Source organism: Rhinatrema bivittatum, chromosome 6 (genome assembly GCF_901001135.1).
Source record: "Rhinatrema bivittatum chromosome 6, aRhiBiv1.1, whole genome shotgun sequence".
NCBI lineage: Eukaryota > Metazoa > Chordata > Amphibia > Gymnophiona > Rhinatrematidae > Rhinatrema > Rhinatrema bivittatum.
Window position 1 is genome coordinate 100,929,197 of NC_042620.1, and position 18,782 is coordinate 100,947,978.

General features: G+C 42.4%; 1 protein-coding gene across 2 annotated transcripts in view; it reads right to left on the bottom strand.

Moving 5' to 3' along the window:
* Positions 1–18,782, bottom strand: part of TTC21B (tetratricopeptide repeat domain 21B) — a 450,819-nt gene that overhangs the window by 229,201 nt on the left and 202,836 nt on the right. The gene's annotated exons all lie outside the window — the stretch shown is intronic.

An 18,782-nucleotide genomic window follows, 5' to 3' on the forward strand; every position in this document is an offset into this window, starting at 1 on the left:
ACCTCTGCAATAGCCACGCGGCATCAGTGACAGTGGCAGCAGAGGAATGAGAGAGGTTCTGAGGTTGCTGGCAAAAGAAAGAGGGGGGGGTCTACCTTTAGTGTGTGAATGTGTATGAATGGGACTCTGCCTGGGGGTGTATGTGTGTGAATGCATGGGTGCCTGCCTGGGGGTCTGTGTGTGTGAGAATGAATGTGTGCATGCCTGGGAGATGGGGAGGGAGTGTTGTGAACATGAATGGGAGCCAATAAAAGAAACCGACTGACAGATGAAGTTTGTAACGCTTGCTTGGACTTGAAGTGTACGAAATACCAACCTTCAATTGAAGATTTAGCCAATGAAATTCAGCAACAAAAAAGTCACTAAGCAGGTAAGGTAAAGAATTATTTGTTTTTGCTTTATTAATAAATACAGTATGTATATTAAAATTATAACTTTGTTGATTAGAGCTACAAATATCACAAAATTATGGATTTTTCTAGAAGTGACACACCACCCGAGTTATGCTCGGTTTTTTTTATGAATTTTGACACACTGACCTCAAAAGGTTGGCCATCACTGATCTAAACAGTGCTGACACAGGCGTAGAGAGATCAATAGCTGGATTGTCTTTATAATCAAGTCATACAGATATCAAGGCACTTATACTTTTTTGTCCCCAGCGCCATAGGTTTCCTGCACTCAACTCTAGCGCTCTGGTGTACCTGCTCAAATATGCACTCAAATCTAGGCTGCAGCCTTATGAGCACAAGTACCCGCGCATGTGTCTGCCCAGCTCAGGACATCGCTGCATGGCGAGAATGTGCAAACACGCCTAAACATGTGGGGTAAAAAACGCTGCTGTGGCCTACTACACAACTGACTGAATAAGGCCTGAGAAGCAGGGCCTAGCCAAAAGCTGCTGAACCTGCTGAGCCAGAGCAGAATCTATTCTACACTACTTCCCCAGAGAAGTGAGAAGGAAAAGGGGGTAAGAGATGCAGAGGAAAATGCCGAGAGAAGAATGACCCGGCAAGTAAAAAAGAGGGGGCCTAAAACTTCCCTACTCTTTATTTTTTCCTCAGTTCAGCCCTCCCTCGCTGAGAGCATGATTGTCACTGGCTACGGGGGAGAGGGCACAAGTTCTCACCTCCGAGCACTCCTCTTTTCTGCTTTTTTTTAAGCCTATGCCAGATCAGGCTTCCAGACGTAAAGCGCTCAGCTGAGGTGCATCTGCACCTGCATCTTCTCCTAGGCTTCTATCTTCTATTTTTTTGCTTGTTTTTTTTTTTTTACCACAAGCGAGATGCATATTCACCATCTGCTGGAGACTGAGAATACTGATGGGCTGATGTCGGGGCAGTTCTATATGACAGTGATGTCAGCAAGTCAGCTTTACTCCATCTCCATCTACTGGAGGAGTGCATAACCCACTGGTATGAATTGGCCTGCCTGAGTGCAGAGGAACTCCACTTTCTCTGAGGACAAGCAGGACGGCAGACCTAACACATGACAAATCCCAAGTTACCATGCTGCCCTGAACAAATAAAGGGAAAAACAAAAACTCAAAACAGTGCCAACAAGCAAGACTTGTTTTTGGTGGCAACAAACCAACCTATTGTTTTCTTTTCTTTAAATTTTGTTGAACCAAAATAACAGGCCTTAGGAGGGATCGAGTTGGGTTCTACACTTTAGAGAGACTTTGTAGAATAGACTGGTCTAAACTACTATAGCATTGGGAGCCCTGTCAAAAACAGTAATGAGATGTACAGTAAATGTGCAGAGAAAATGCCACACCACAGCTTTACAGATCTCCAAGGAGACAATTGCAGGAGGGCTACCAATGTTATCATGGCTATAACACCGTAAGCCTTGAAATGGCCTACCAGATGCAGGCCTGCCTAGGTATAACAGAAGAATTTGATAGACAAGCAGAACTAGAGCACTTGGCTATGGCAATTCCAGGCTTATTGGTGTCAAATGAAACAAAAAGCTGGGTAGACTACTTGAGGCCTTCAATCTGGTCCAGACAAAAGTCTGTAATTCCCTTGCAATCTAAACAGCAACAGAGGGATGTGCATTTGTTTTTTTTTTTTGTTTTTAATGCACGCTAACAAAAAGAAAATAAATCAAACCAAATAATAAAAGGAAAACAAAAAAGAAAAACAATTTTTTCAGCTGCACATCCTTACTGCAACATCTGTTCATTGTTGTGGATTCCAATACAAAAGTAAGCAGATGTAGGATGTGTGCATGGAACCCACATATTGTGAAAAAGTCTGTATAAGGTAGAAAGGTCACCAGGGCAGGGATGGCCATCTCCAGTCCTCAAGAGCCACAAACAGGCCTGGTTTCAGGATATCCACAAAGAATATGCATCTAAATCCTTTCTAGTGCTCAGAGTCAAGGGAGGGGCTGTTTATGCTACCCTGTTGTTGATGAACCACCAATGGTTGGTGCAGTACTGGATCCCTCAATGTCAATGCCTCCAATGCTGATGTCCCTTGTCTGGGCTAAGTCTCCCGAAAACTTCTAAGACCTACCATCAAGAACAGCATTCTTCTGGAGACAGTCTCACAGGGAACAGTCTGAGATACCACGGTCTGTCCCCAGGCAAAGTGCCCATCTATCATGGGCATAATAGACCTAACCTGGCTGCACAGGTGGCAGAAACCAAACCAAAGCTGAGGCCTCAGACGAAATATAAGCGAGGCAAAAAAACAACTTAATGGCTAGACAAAAACGACCAGAGCCACCCCCAGAACTGGTGCACCACACAGCCAACAATAAAAAAAACCCCATCTACCTAAAGGAATAGAGGGTGAAAAACAACCCGCAAGGTCATATAAGAACAGTTCCTGCAATTCCAGAAATCTTCACTGCAGCAGCAGAGAGAAAGATGAACCACAACCTACAGGCTCCACAGAAAAGATGAGACTGAGGGGCCCTGCATGGAATGCAGGGAAGTAGACAGGCACATGTCCAGTGAGGTATGCTCAAAACTCTAGAAGCTTTGAAGTCAAAGTTCCGTGCTGGGCTCCATCTGATGATGTCATCCATGTGTGAGTACTAACATCATGCTTGCCCTTGGTGAAAGCAAAGAGTTTCAGAATCAGTATCCTTAAAATAAATGCTGGCTAACTTGCACTGAAAAAAAACTGAAAAGTAAGAGTCATTTTTTAAAATAGAATATGTGCACAAAGAAGGTTACAGAACATGTAAGTCAAACAGTGCTTAAATTTGTTTAACACTTCAGATTAACATTACTAGCATTACAGCCACAATTCATTTAAGACGAGGCCAATAAACTGGGGATTGGAACATAGTCACATTTTGAAACAAACCAGATACAAAGCAAGGATATCTGTGATATTGCGGGAGACCTTCTAGCAGGTATGAAAATTCACTCAGAGTTTAAAAGCCAATTGTCAATATAAGGAACCACAAAAATTCCTTCTTTTCTTAACTTCATCATGCTGTTTGCACCTTTTCTTTGGCCAAAGCAATTTAGTGCTTTTGACAATAAATGTTTAAAAAGTTAATATTCTGGTTTAAACAAAAAATAGAATATTCGGGTTTAAACATTTTTTTGTCAAAATCACTAAATTGCTTGGCCATGGAAGGTGCAAACATGATGATGGAGTTAAGAAAAGGAGGAATTTTTGTGGCTCCTTATACTGACAATTGTCTCTTAACCTGTAGATAAATTTTCATACCTAGAACTTCTCCTATAATATCACAGACAGTCTTGCTGTGCACCTGGTTTGTTTCAAAAAATGACTATGTTTGAGGACCCAGTTTATTGGCCCCTTCTAATAAAAATTGTGGCTTTAATGCTAGTAATGTTAATCTGAAGTGTTAAACAAATTTAAGCACTGTTTGACTTACATGCTGTTTTACCTTCTTTGCACACATATTCTATTTTTAAAAAAAAGCTCTCTCTTTTCATATCAATTTTTTTCAGTGCAAGTGGAAAGTTCATTTTATTTTGAAAAAAAAATATGGTTACACATGCCTGAAATGTATAACCAAATCTTTTCAGAATAAAATAAACTTTCCTTCAATATAAAATCTTTACAGCTAGCTCATTACATTTATTGAAAACCCTTCTTTAGCTTGAGCAAATATGTGGAATTATGATATTTTTAAGTAAGAATACCCTAGTTGAAGGGCAATTTTATTTAGTTTAACACCGTAGGGGAAAAATGGTCATAGCTGAAGTTATTTTGTCAACTTTCAGGAAACGTGGCAAGTTATATAATATGCAAACACTTCTCATAGGAGAAACAGGCAGTGGGTCACAGATAGTAGTAATATGTCACATAAAAGCTATCTCTTTTCTTTGTGAATTCAGTAAATGAACAATAAGCTATCCAAGCATATTTATATTTGCTGAAAACATACAAAACACATATTCAAACAGATGAAACATTTTTCTTCCCAAAGTTTTCTTACCTATAATCCCACTTACCAAATATATCACTTTTTGGAAATAATGCTCCAATTCAAGGACGGTTATTGCTAAAAATAAGTTTGCAAAGAACTATCATTTATTTATTAAATTTCTATACCGATATTAGTGGGAACATCATATCGGTTTACATCAAAACAATGAATCTAAGGAAAAGATAGTTACATTAAACAGGGAGTAGGGGAGGGAATGATAGGAACTGAGAAAGAAGATTGAAAGTACATAGGAATCAGGTTACTCAAACAGATTATAGCCAAATAAATTAACATTGAGTATACAATTTGAAGAAACATTAAGAACTATGTACAACGGGTGTAAGGAGGGTTTGCGTGGATGGTTCGGGTGTGTATAAATGGTTCAGGTATGTTTGCAAAGGGTGAGAGGGTATTATTGTTGATAGGCTTGTTTGAAGAGCCAGGTTTTCAAGTTGGCTCTGAATTTTGAGGTGCAGGTCTCGAGCCTGAGGTTGGGGGGGTAGAGAATTCCAGAGCGTGGGTCCAGCAATGGATAGGGCTCGTTCCCTTGTGGAGGTAAGGTGTGCTCTTTTTAGTGAGGGTACGTGGAGTGTTACAATATTGGAGGCTCTGGTGGATTTTTTGGATTGTACCGGGCAGAATGGATCAACGAGCCAGAGTTGTGTGAGAGTATAGCTTTGTGTGTCAATGTTAGGGTTTTGTATACGATGTGAGAGGGGATTGGAAGCCAATGTAGGTTCTTGAGGAGGGGAGTAATATGGTCATATTTGCGGGTGTTGGAGATGGTTCTCGCAACTGCATTCTGCAGCATTTGGAGAGGTTTTATTGTAGAGTATGGAAGGCCTAAGAAAAGGGAGTTATAGTAGTTCATTTTTGTTGAGAGGATGGCTTGAATGACGGTGCGAAAATCAGTGGCATGAAGTAATGGTTTCAGTTTATTCATGACATTAAGTTTGAAAAAACCTTCTTTGAGGATCAGTTTGATATGTTTTTTTAGGTTCAGTTGTTGGTCTATTTGAACCCCAAGATTTTGTGCGTCGTGCTGCCTTGTGAAGGTATCGTAGGCAGGATTATTTGTGATGGCTGGTTTGGGGGGTGATTGTTGGGAGATGAGAAGCATTTCGATTTTTGATGCGTTTAGAGTTAGGTGAAGGTCAGAGAGTAGAGCGTTGATGGAGGCAAGACAATTTCTCCAATGGTCCAATGCTTTTGTTAGGGTATCCTGAATGGGTATGATGATTTGAACATTATCAGTGTATAGGAAATATTTGAGGCCGAGATCGGATAGGTGTTGGCAGAGGGGGTGAGGTATATGTTAAAGAGGGTGGGGATGAGAGGGAGGAGCCCTGAGGGACTCCTTGGGAGGGTGCATGAAAGGCGGATTCTGAGTTGCCTATTTTCACTGAGAATTTCCTATTTGTTAGATATGATGTGAACCAGTGGAGTGCAGTGCCCGAGAGGCCAATGTGGGCTAGGCAGGTGAGGAGTTGCTTATGGCTTATGGTGTCAAAGGCAGCGGATATGTCTAAGAGGGCTAGTATATAGCAGGTTCCCTTGTCCATGCCTCTGAGAAGGAAGTCAGTGAGGGAGAGAAGGAGGGTTTCTGTATTGAGGTGCTTGTGCAATCTGAATTGGGAAGAGTGCATGATCTTGTTTTCCTCTAAATAGTCTGATAGTTGATTATTGACGACCCTTTCCATAACTTTTGAGATGAGAGGGAGATTGGAGATGGGGCGGAAGTTGGCTGGGTCCTCAGGGTTCAAGGATGTTTTTTTTTTAGGAGGGGTTTGACTGCAGCATGTTTGAGAGAGTCATGGACAATACCAGTTGATAGCGAGGAGTTAATAATATCAGCCAAGGGTTTAGCTATGGTGTCAGGTATTGTAAGGAGGGCTTTAGTGGGGACAGTGTCAGAGGGGTGGGTGGCTGGTCTAATTTCTTTGAGGATAGAGGCTATTTCCATGGAGGATATAAGATCAAGGGAATTAAGGGAGGCAGCAGTAGGGCGTGGGGAGAGGGAGATGGGTTCCGAGTCGGGCGTGAATCTTAGAAGGATATTTGCTATTTTACTGTGAAAGTATAGTGCCAACTCTTCACATTTGCTTTCTGTTTCTTTGTCAGAGATGACTGGAGGGGCTGTCTTAGTCAGCTCAGTGACATAGGAGAAAAGGACTTTTGGGTTGTAGATGAAGTCGTGGATTTTTTTGGTGTGGAAGTCATGTTTGGTTTTGAGTGTAGAGGTTCTGTATTGATGCAGTGCTGATTTTAATGAGGATATCTTGTGGGGCGATGGGTCTTTACGCCAAGCTCTTTCCTTTTGTCTTAGAATATTTTGTAAGCGTTTTAGGTCAGTCGTGTACCATGGTTTTCGGTTTTTGGTGGAGGAGTTAAAATCGCGTTTGGTGATGGGGCATGGTTTATTTGCAATTTCAAGGGTGAGGGAGCTCCATGAGTTTATTGCATCATAAGGATTGGAGCAGTTGAGGTTGGTTAGAGCTTTGGACAGAGCAGAGTTAAGGTCCTTGCTGGGGCAGGATTTTCTGAAAGTGATGGTGTTGGTTGCAGGAGGGTGCAATAAGGGGGTCTTGATGGAGAGGGAGGTTTTGATGAGAGTGTGGTCAGACCAGGGAACAGGGGTGCATGTGGGGGTATTTGGTGAATTGATGAGTGAGTTAATGAATAACAGGTCAAGCATGTGGCCTGCTTTGTGGGTGGGGAAGGAGATGATTTGCTGGTACCCAATGGCTTCGAGAGAGTTTAGGAAGGCTTCGCAGGATGAAGAGAGGGGATAGGTGTCGACGTGGAGGTTAAAATCTCCAAGAATGATGGCCGGGAGATCAATATTGATGTTGTTAATGAACTCAATAAGAGGGGAGGGGTTTAGCTCTAGAAGGTTAGGGGGGCGTAGATGAGGCAGATCTGAAGTGCTTGAGATTTGTAGAGCCCTATCTCAAGTCTGGGGGGGGGGGTTCAATATTGATTGGCTTAAGATTTAAGCGCTTCTTAACTGCTAGGAGGAGGCCTCAGCCTCGTTTCTTGGGTCTAGGAGTGTTGTGGATGTCGTAGATGTGGTTTGGGAGTTGGTTGAGGAGGGCAATGTCTGTGGCCTTGAGCCAGGTTTCTGTAATGGCACATACTTCTGGCTTACAATCAGTTAATAGGTCCTCAAGTATGATGGTTTTTTTGGAAATAGATTGAGCGTTGAAGAGAATTATGGATAGGGTTGCGAGTCCTATGAATTGGGTAAGCGGGGAGATGACGATAGGGAGAAAGGACTTATGGTGAACGGGAGAATACTGTGGGTGGGGAGGGCGGGGTGGCCTGCGGGAGGGGAAGTGTATGCAGGGGATTGGGAAGCTTAGGTAGCTTGTCATAGTGGGAGGATAGAGGCGTGCGACAGGTGGGAGAAAAAGATTGGTGCGCTGTGCGGGGGGTGAGGGAATGAAGGTGCTGTGGTACAGGAGTTATGTGAAATTGAACTGTACAAAGTATGCTGAGTTCATTTAGCAGGCAGGCAGTAGATAGAGTACATACATTTAGCATTTAGCAGGTAAACAGTAGATAGGGTACATACAGTATTTTTGTTCAGGCGGTAGGTGAGTCTGTGGTCAGGAAATCGGGATGGAAGCGGTGTAGTATGAGGTTTGCTTATTTTGGTAGTCCAGTGTTCGAAAGGTTAATGGAGGCTGCTGATGAATCAGAAAAGAGGCAGGCAGGCAGGGGAGCACAAAGAGGCAGGCCCCTTTGGTCGCGCCCCTTCGGTGCACGGCGCCACTGAAAAGAGCCCAAATTTAAATGGCTGAAGGGCCGGCCTCCCAGGCGTCAGCGTGGATGCGGCTCCCGCACTTTGATTGGAGGCAGGGAGCACAGGGAGGGTATGGAGGAAGGCCCTGTGCGTCAGCGCGTTCCTTACTTTTGTAGTCTTCCTCTTTTTAGAGGAGGATGGCGTTTCTTTTATTTTTTTTCGGTGGGGTCTTTTCAGTTTTTTCGGTGGGGTCTTTTCTTTTCAATCTCTCGGCGTCTCTCTTTTTTGGTTGTCCCGGCGTCTCCCTCCCTCTCAGTCGCTTCCGGTGCTGTTATTCCTTCCTCCGGTTGGATCGGGATGGTTCGGGGTCGGGACCGGGACTGGAGCGGATGGCGCAGGGTAGGCCGCGGTTCGGGGCGACTCGAGTCAGCGCGCTGAAAAGGATGGGCCACTGAAAGGAGCCCAAATTTAAATGGCTGAAGGGCTCCTGCCCTTTGATTGGAGGCAGGGAGCGCAGGAAGGGTATGGGGGAAGGCCCTGTGCATCAGCGTGTTCCTTACTTTTGTAGTCTTCCTCTTTTTAGAGGAGGATGGCATTTCTTTTGTTTTTTTCGGTGGGGTCTTTTCTTTTCAATCTCTAGGTGTCTCTCTTTTTTGGTTGTCCTGGCATCTCCCTCCCTCTCAGTCGCTTCTGGTGGTGTTACTCCTTCCTCCGGTAGGACTGGGATGGCTCGGGGTTGGACCGGGACCGGAGCGGATGGCGCAGGGTAGGCTGTGGTTCGGGGCGACTCGAATCGGCACGCTGAAAAGTATTGGCACGCTGAAAACTATTATCAATTCTTCAAACCTTCAGTCTGACTATTTTATAAAAATATATCTTTATGGTTAAATTACTATTTTCACAGACAAATCTGTGAATAAGCCCTAAGCTTTCTACAGGCAAACTGGGTTCCACCCCTGCTTTATTTTTTCTGAAATAAGACACATTTGGCAAGCAACTCTATATGGCATAACTTTCTGATGTAAAGGTGAAAATTAATCATCTGTTAATTTCTTTTTTATAATTCATTATTCAATTTAACATCAAGAAAAAATTTTACTTGACAAAGAATATTTGAAGTCTATAGTCATAATCAAAAGGAAAAAAATAATACAATTCTCTTTTCAAGAAAGCAAATTTACAACTTCAAATATAAGTCCTAAATAGGTGGGGAATTCAATCCTTAAACTTATATAATGTACTTAATAATTTAAGAAAATCTTTTGTTAGTGCTAGTAGTGGGGCTCTTTATTTTGAGGAATAAACACAGCCTTGCTTCGGAGACATTTATCAGCCAGGCTTTAGGTATCTCCTTTCTCAATTTCCTGTTTCTCTTTCTTTTTACTTAGAAATTGAGTCAGTTGAGAGGGTGTGAAAAACAAGTATTTTGTCTCTATATATATTTGTAAATTTTGCTCATAAGTTTTGTTTAATTATTTCCCTCCTCTTTTCCCCCTCCTCATTTGTTCTTATGTTAAATTCGTTATATCTGTTCGATGTAAACCGCCATCCCAGGCGCCTGTTTCAGTTACACTGTAAACCGATGTGATATCCCGGATGAACGTCGGTATATAAAAATTTTAAATAAAATAAATAAATGTACCGGTAAGTAAACATCAACAAGGAAATTTTTACAGGAAAGATGCCCCTAATTGTAAAGCCAAGAATCTAAGAAGCAAAAATTGCTTCCTTTTCCTTTGGGTTGTCTTTGAGATCGGGAAAAATCTTAATCTGCATATTTAGAAAAGTCTGCATTCTATTTTGAAAGAATAAATGTAACGCCCAATCCCTATCAGGGTCTAATGCAAATATAACAATCACTGTAGCCGGTTTGGCCTGTTCCGCATCTGTTGTCTCTAACATTTCTGATAGATTTAACAGGTACAATTTTTCCTTGATCTCCCTTAGCCTCTACTTTCTTCCTTAAAACTATCACTAATAGGTTCTTTATTATAAGGTATATAAAACACATGAGTAACAGGTGGTATATTTTCTTCTGGTACTTTCAAAATGTCTTTCATGTATCTCTTATACATTTCTTTGGGAGATATAAATGAAAGTTGTGGAAAATTTACAAATCATAAGTTTTTCCCTTTTAAAGTATTCTCAATGTTTTCCAATTTTATCTTTAAATTCAGGTTATCTTTAACTAGGGCTTCTTGTAGATTTTTATTTGAGTCCACAATATTCTTAGGGGTAGATTTTCAAACCGCGCGATTTGGCGTACTTTTGCTGGCACATCAGGCGCAAGCAAAAGTACACGGGATTTTAGCAGATACGCGCGTAGCCACGCGTATCCGCTAAAATCCTGGATCGGCGCGCGCAAGGCTATCGATTTCATATAGCTGGCGCGCGCCGAGCCGCGCAGCCTACCCCCGTTCCCTCCGAGGCCGCTCCGAAATCGGAGCGGCCTCGGAGGGAACTTTCTTTTGCCCTCCCCTCACCTTCCCCTCCCTTCCCCTATCTAACCCACCCGCCCGGCCCTGTCTAACCCCCCCCCTTACCTTTGTCGGGGGATTTACGCCTCCCGGAGGGAGACGTAAATCCCCGCGCGCCAGCGGGCCGCTAGCGCGCCGGGACGCGACCTGGGGGCGGGTACGGAGGGCGCAGCCACGCCCCCGGACCGCCCCGGGCCGTAACCACACCTCCAAAATGCTGCCGACACGCCCCCAAAATGCCGCGCCGACCGGGCCCGCCCCCGACACGCCCCCCTCAGAAAACCCCGGGACTTACGTGAGTCCCGGGGCTCTGCGCGCGCCGGTAGGCCTATGTAAAATAGGCGCACCGGCGCGCAGGGCCCTGCTCGCCTAAATCCGCCCGGATTTAGGCGGATTTAGGCGAGCAGGGCTCTTAAAATCCGCCCCTTAATTTCTAAGCTCTGATGGGTCAAACTAACCGCTGTATTTTCCAACGTTTGGATATGATCCTCATGGGCCTGAAATCTCTCAGAATAAGAGGCAATATGTCCTGATATAAACTTTCCTAAACCTTCTATAGCCTCCCAAAGCGACTCAAATGTTACATTTGAAAATCAGAAGCCATTTTTCTTGGAGTGAAGATCTTTTGCCTGGTTAACTCATGCTTTTCCAAGGCTGTGCTGCCAACATCGTCACCGCTGCTTTTCCCAGTGGCGGCATCGCAGGAATCTCCCGGGTACAGGTTCCCTGGTTGGTCTCTCCCCTCGCTTGCAGCTTCGGCAAGCCCGGCGACCACTTCCTCATCCGGATCTCTCTGCAACGCAGGATTTGATGGCGGCTCCCTCAGTATCGCCAAAGGTGAGATGCCTGAGCCCGGCGAGAAACTCTGCTCACTCGCTAAAGTTCCTCCCCGCTGCGGCTCTCCAGCCAATACCTGCCTTCCTCGAATAGCATGGGAGTCCATCGGGCCAGTCAAGATGGGGTCTGGAACTGCTCCAGGGTAAGCTCTTTCTTTCACCCGTCTTTTCCTAGCTGTATGAGGCATCTCGCAAAAAAGCAATATAGATTTAAGCAGGAAACCTGGACCCCAAGCATCTAGCAGTTACTCTACGCAGCCATCTTGATTCCACCACGAGAAACAAGTGTTTTCACTTCACATCTGTTAATTTCTTTTCCTTTAGTCCTATCGAATCAGTCCATTCCATGACAGCAGATGAAAATAGACAAAAATACTCAAAGCTAACTTCACTCTCCTCAAAGGGGTCTGCTACCACCTATAGCTCTTCGGTATGCTATGGGAAAGCTAAGATAACTGAAAGCAATTCTTTTTGTTTTGGTTTGGTTTCCCAAACCACCACTAAAACCAAATCTAATGTAGCCAAAAATACTTTTCTCTCTGGTCATCAACTTAGGAATAAAATAATTCCTATACCAAGGGAACAATCACACCAACTATCTTCAGAAACAGCAACAATGTAAACAGTGTTAGATTTCTGAACTTGGGGGTGAAGGGGGGCAGCGGAGGAAACATGTCCAAGATGGTGGACGCTAGGCGGGAAAAAAAAAAGTACTAATGGTGAAGCAAAAGGGGAAGGCCTAATTTTTCACTGAAGCTCCAGAATAGTTTTGCCTTCCTGCTGGGGCGATCGTAGACTCCCAAGACTTGGAGACCACACTGAGCCCGGACGTATGCATAACTCCATCGATGCTGGTCTGGGAGGCAGGATCTGGATGTTAGCGCTGAGGCAGGAGCCACAACCCAGTAGATTACAGTGGCAGGGACTGCTAGAGAAGCTGAAGAGTTGACATCACAGCAATGCCAGATTTGGTGGGGCGGGTATATGAGTCCAATGCACGTTGATCAGTCAGTGAAAGGAGACCAGGATGATAAACTGAGATTAGAAACATTCTTCAGTGTGATTAACCTGTACCAACCTGGATTGGTTAGACCTGAGCTGTCAGTTTGGAAGACATTTGGGATGCAATTGCCTCCATGGAGAAATTTCTGACATTTTGTATTCAGATTCTTTCCAATCAGTTTCAAGGATTCTTGGATAAATCCAAAAAGATGTAATTTGATGCTGAGGATCAAAAGAAAAGAGTAGAAGTATTGGAATATTATGTGGGAAAATTCAAGCAAACAAACATTGTTTAGTGAAAGACAATCTGGTGATCCACAGTAAATTAGAACACTGGAGAATGTTGATAGGAGCAAGACTTTGTGTTTTATTAATTTTCCTAGAATGACAACATCTTAAACATTTTCTAGAAGTTTTGAAACTTTCAGAGAATACATTTCTTACAATTTCCAGAGTTTTTTTGGGTTTTTTTTTAATCTTCCCTTTTTGTAAAGAAGGAAGCTGTCGGAAATCAAGCTGAAATCTCACAACTTTCCTATGAGTTTCTTGATATTTCTGCTGCTCTGGCAAAAGGGGGAGGGAGAGAGAAAAGTTAACATAACATCAACTCTTATTGCTAAGTTTTTATAACAGTCTGGTAAGGATTGGGTCATGAAGCTCTTTTTTCTGTTATAAAGATTCCTTGTTTTTGAATTCCAAAATTTGTATCTTTCCTGATGTGACCAAACCACACAACAGAAAAGTAGTAGTTTATTCTATTGTAACTGCAAGGTCCTACAACTTGGAGAAAAGTTTTTGTTAAACTACTATTGTTAATGTGTTTTAAATATCAAGGTGTGAGATATATCTTTTATGACCCTCCTCAGCTTACTGCTTTTTTTGAGTGCTAGCTTCCTCACTCATGCTTTCCTGACCAGCATAACTCTCCACAGTAGATGAAAGGGCCATTTAAATTTGCTAGTAATCTGCATTGCTATCAAGTTTGAATTTCCTTATTTTGTTTTCTTTTTTCTTTATTTTAGTTTGTTGAAATGTACTGTTTTCCCCTAATTGTGGACTTTTAAACATTATTACACAATTGTTTCCTTATAAACTGTAATTTCTTCTGTAATTAGTAACGTACTGATGTTGTTTCCATACAAGATTATACTTATTACAGTGTAAAATTAAGCTTAAAAAAAGATCCCCTGGGAAGCTCATTTGAGCAGAGGGGAAGAGAGCTGATTCTGTGGAATGTTCCCATCATCACCCCATTAGCAGGAAGGTCGGGAGAGAGAATCTCTGACAAGCCTGTGAGATTGCCTTCAGAAATAATAACCCAGTAGAAGACAAGAGATTTACAGGCTCTGCGGTGCCTGAGGGTAAATATGTAACTCCTTACAGAACTTCTTGCTCATCCTTCAAAGGGAACAAAGGAGGTAAGGAGCTTGGCATGCCTGATATATTTATTTTTGGCACAAAGTGGCAGTAAGATGGCTGCTGATTCTGTCAAAATGGTAGCACTACCCAGGCCCTGTTCCACCTGCACTGCAGCGCTGCTTTCCACCATAAGAGTCCAAGCTCAATCTGGGGAACACACCCGGTTTTGCTTGGGCAGAGTGCCATCCCTCTGCAGACTGTACCTACCCTCCTGGTGTCTGTTTACTGACAAGCCTAGCAAAATGTATTGGCTGACACACAATGAGCTGTTATGACCTACCTATAGTGCTATGCCTTCCTTTACTGAATGTCACATTGCAGCGTCGCAAATCTCTTCAATATAGATTGACCTTCAATAAACTATTGATGCCCTTCCAAGGTCAAACTTGCTTGGGCATAAACGAAGGATATGCAGTATGTTGTCCAATTAGACAAGGTTCTCTTAGACACAACAATCCTATGTGATTAGAGTAATTGAATGAGGTTGAATTTGGAAAGGTATGCCCCCTTGGCAAAATTGCAATTTGACAGCCACCAAGATTGAGCTTTCTCTGTTAAACCAATGCATTCCTGAAGTCCTTGACTGGCTTGATCCCACTGAGACTCTAGTTCATTAGGCATATATGAAGACTTGCCATGTTGTATATATGAAGACTTGCCATGGGAATTACATGTACTGTTGAGGCCAAAAGGGAAAACATCCTCAACATTTTCCAGGCTGATGTAGACATCTAGTCCAAAATGTTTCTGTCAGGGAGGAAGGCAATTGTCCAAATCATGTCTAGCAGACCCTAAAAATTCCAAATGAGGTGTCTGATTCAGGATACACTGTAATGAACCCTAGCAACTCCAGCATCTGGATAGTACTCAGCATGGATCTGTTTATTTCTGCGCCAAATTATGCTCTTCATCAAAACATTGCTCAGGAAAGGAAACATGTGAATGCCCAGTTTCAGTAAGGGTACCAAAACTACTTTAATGCATTTTGTGAATTCTCACAGTGCTGAAGCCAGTCCAAACAGCAAAAATTATATTAGAGGTGATGTTCCTTTTCTACAAATCCGAGATACTTCCTGTTATTGTGATAAGTGTAAATGCTTCCTTTAAATCTAGAGAGTCAGTTTCCGTTTTGTTTTTTATGTTTTTAGAAGAGGTATCAAGGAGCCCAAGCAAAACATCTTTTTTGTTATTTGCTCAAGGCCATTAGGTCTAGAATGGAATAAAATCTTACAATCTTTTTGGGGAACAGGAAGTACCCAGAATAAAATTAGTGTCCTCCTTTCTACAGTGGTATAGGCTTGAGCACTCTGGTCTCCAAGAGGCAGGGAATTTCTAACCTCAGCAGGTCCTGGTGTCTCTTGAGTAAAAACTGTCCTAGGTAGGTAAATTGGAGGGAAACTCAATAGATATAATTTTATCCAAAGGACATAGGTGTCAGAGGCTGCAGTGGACCAACAGTTCAGGTAGAATCCTCCCCAGTACCATTACCATAGGAATGGCCTTGGACATTACCTGAACAAAATTTGAAAAGAAGATATTCTCTAGTGGGGAGCTACTTTTTGCCTACAAAGGAGAGGGGTCTGAGGGTAGATCGGGTGAGCATTCCTTATTGGAACCAAACTCCCCTATCTATGAGGTGAATTTTCAAAACTTTACACACATAAAAATTTGCATATATGCATGTAAGTAGCCTCTACTCATGTACTCCGTATTTTATAAAAGTAAAAAATACGTGTATATTTTTCACTTTTGCACACAGATATACAAGTGTAAAAAGGGGCAGTTCAGGGGCATGGCCAACACTTACATGCATAAGTTGCTATTTTAAAAGACACTTACATATGTACATTTGGCAACCTACTCATGTATTTTTACACTTGTTAATTATCTGGTGTAAGTGATAAACAAACATGATTATTATGTAGTACTAAATGAGTGGGAGGTCTGGCTAAAATGGGGGGATTTCAGGGCGAAGAACCAAGAAAGTCTTGATGACCTGAGAGGACTGGATGACCAACTGGTAAACTGGTTAATTTCATTTATGTGCACATGTTTTAAGATTGGTCGACTTGCACGAGTAAGTCCTACTTTACTTTCACACATAAAATATACATGCATATATTTTTAAAATAGGAAAAGTACAAGCATTAAATACATTGATATATGTGGTTTCAATGTATTGCATATATTCGCGTGTAAGCCTACATATGTGCATATGTTCTGGGGTAGAGATACATATATTTTATGAAGCACTCAAATATCATGTGCATAGGTTATAAACTACTTGCTTGTGGCTATATACATGCATATATGTCACTGTGCACATTTGTTTGAAAGTTATCGTCTATATGTGGATCCCCCTAAGAGCATTCAGAGTTTTCTCTGTATAATTTATTTCTCAATATTTATGGCTCACCCTAATATATTAGGCGAGTTACAATCTTAAAAACAAACATCTTACAATAACAAAATTAACCATTCATACTGTTTATCCTTACACATAAGCCTTAGGATAACATATAATAGAGATCAGCTCTCTCTTTTGTAATCCTTGTGTTCTCAGCACTTAAATCTTGATATAAAAGTTTCTCTGTATCTGAGCATTCAGCCCTTTTTGTGGATCACAATCCTTCCAGAATCTGGCATCACAGTTGGGGAAGCTTTTTCCAAGGATCTCTTGCTTGACTTAGCATGAAAGGAACCTGCACAGACCCTATTCCAGAAGGATACCAAAAAAGCTAAAAAGATTTGCTAACCATGCTTCTCACAGTTCTTTCTAACTTGCCCTTGAAGATGAGGAAGTTGAGAGACTGGAGAAGAATGGATATAGTTGCACTACACAAAAGTGGGGACAAGGAGGAGATAAGCCACCACAGACCTATTACTTTAAGTTTAGTAGTAGGCAAAACTATCTAAATGATACTAAAGAAAAGGGCAACACAGCACCTTGACAGAAGCAAGTTACAGGACACCAGATAAAGGTCTTTGTAAGCTGTTAATTTGTTATGATTTCTCAGTAAAGAAAAACATTTAGGGCCTGATTTTCAAAAGCATTTATACACTTAAAATTGGGTTTTACATATGTAAATGCACTTTATTCATTTAAGTGGGCTTCTGAAAATTGCTACAATATATGCCATTGAATTGTCCATAGGATTTACTCACATAAACGCACTTTAGTTGAGTAAATGAGTTTTGAAAATTGCTACGATAGTATACGACATTTACGTACGCAACTCCTTTGAAAATTCACCTGAAAGCTTTTAAATGTTTATAAGTTAGTATTTAATAACAAATGCAATGAAGCAAAATAAGCTAGACAGAATGACTAGGCTTAGAGCCAGTTACGTATAAACACTATGGAGCCAATTTTAAATTTTACACATGTAGGGTACATTTGTGCACGCTACCCGGCGCGCACAAATGTACACCCGATTTTATAACATGCGCGCGCTGCTGCGCGCATGTTATAAAATCCAGGGTCGGTGTGGGCAAAGGGGTGCACACTTGTAAACCTTGTACGCGCCGAACCCAAGGGGAGCCCCGATGGCTTTCCCCGTTCCCTCCAAGGCCGCTCCGAAATCAGAGTGGCCTTAGAGGGAACATTTTTTGGATCCCCTCCACTTTTTTGGATCCCCCCATCTTTCCCTCCTTTCCCCTAACTAACCCACCCCCCTGGCCCTACCTAAATCCCCCCCCTACCTTATTTGATGGAGTTGCACATGCCAGCCGGCTGCCAGCGCGCGAACCTCCGGCACGGCCGCTGTGCTGGAGGACTTGGGAACGCCCCCGGCCCGCCTCCACGCCCCGCCCCGTATCACCGCCACATCCCCGACCACACCCCGGCCCCTCCCATTTTCGAAAGCCCCGGGACATACGGGGCTTGCGCGTGCAGCGGTAGGTTTGGGGGGGTTACGTGCATATCTTACGTGCATAACCCTTTGAAAATCTACCCCTAAGCATATAAGTAAGATATGTATGTGTAAAAACTAAGCTATAAGCACATATAAACATTTTACTATATAAGTCTATATGTCTATAAGCATAAACATTTCACTCTATAAACAGATGAAAGTATAAATACCAGATGAACTGTAAGCCCAGGGCTGCTGTCTGATGCTTCAGGGGACAGCAGTCTGGGATCTGGTATTAACCTGTATAAGTAAGTTATTTTTTTCTTCTGTATCCATCTTAGAAAAGACTTGATAAATTTTAATCATAAAGAATATATGAGAAATGTACTTATATATAATAAATAAGCATATTATTTTTACTGAATATTCTTAGGTCTGATTACTGAGTTATTCTGGCTTATAAATAATTATTGATCTTATACTAATGCATTATCTCTTAGGAGCAATGATGTGTTGGGGTCCTGGACAGAGAGAGTGACCTATAAGGGTACTCTTTGTTAATTATTTTCTCATCCAGTACTACCCGATAGAGTATGAACTCCAGACAGACATTTCCAATTTGAACTTAAGGAACAAGGAACTTAAAGAAACTTTATTAAGAGGGTACTTCCCTGTCCGGCGGAAGAAGGGTGAGAGGTACGGAGGGTCAAGGGAGCCAGGAGTCCTGGCTATCGGACCGTCCGGTACGCTGCGGGCAAACCCAGTCAGGAGTATCCAAACACACACACACACACCCCCGGCGGCCTGGCTCTACCTGAGAGATAGCCCATGAAGATGCCTAACACCTCAGGGAGCGTCCGTGATCTGGAACCTAAAACTACTGTAAAACAAAAAATCATTTTTATTTTAAACTATCTATCTAACAGCTTGCAGGTGCAGCTCTACCATCTGCTAGAGTCAGAGAAATACTGAGGTCCTGCAGGTGGCATTCTCCGTTAAGTAGAAGTGCCTCAAAGTTTTGTTC